Here is a 517-nt window from a genome sequence, read left to right on the forward strand (position 1 = left end):
TCCTGCGTCCTGCGCTCCTCCCCCAGCCTCGGTCCTGTCCTGTCCTGCTGGGCTCGTTGCCAGCTGAGCCTGTTCCGCAGGCTGCGGGCATGGCCTGCCCCAGTCAGGCAGGGAGGGAGGATTCCCAGCATCCCGGGGGCGCTGGGCTCGGCTCGGAGCCCAGCGGAGATCCTGAGTCTCCTTACACCATGCAGTAGCCAGCCTGAGGTCTGGCACCCGATTCCCCACGTGGGGCAGCTCCTAGGGGGACCTGGACGCCTCTGCTCAGGTCCTTCACCTGCCTGGGGAGGAATAGGTGTCCTCCTGGGCAGGGGCTCTTGGGGACCTCTCCTCATCACCTGCCACCCGGGTGCATGACCTGTGCTTTTTGAGGAGCCCTCAAAGCGTTCGTCCCAGCAAAATCCAGAGCATCTCCTGGGGCCGGTGAGAGCTGCCGGGGAGGTTTTGGGGTGCAGGAGCCTTGGGACTATGCTTTGCCTCCCCAAAACAGAGAGTGGGGGGGGGGTGTGTGCACCTG

Source organism: Charadrius vociferus, unplaced genomic scaffold, assembly GCF_000708025.1.
Source record: "Charadrius vociferus isolate BGI_N301 unplaced genomic scaffold, ASM70802v2 scaffold356, whole genome shotgun sequence".
Taxonomy (NCBI): domain Eukaryota; kingdom Metazoa; phylum Chordata; class Aves; order Charadriiformes; family Charadriidae; genus Charadrius; species Charadrius vociferus.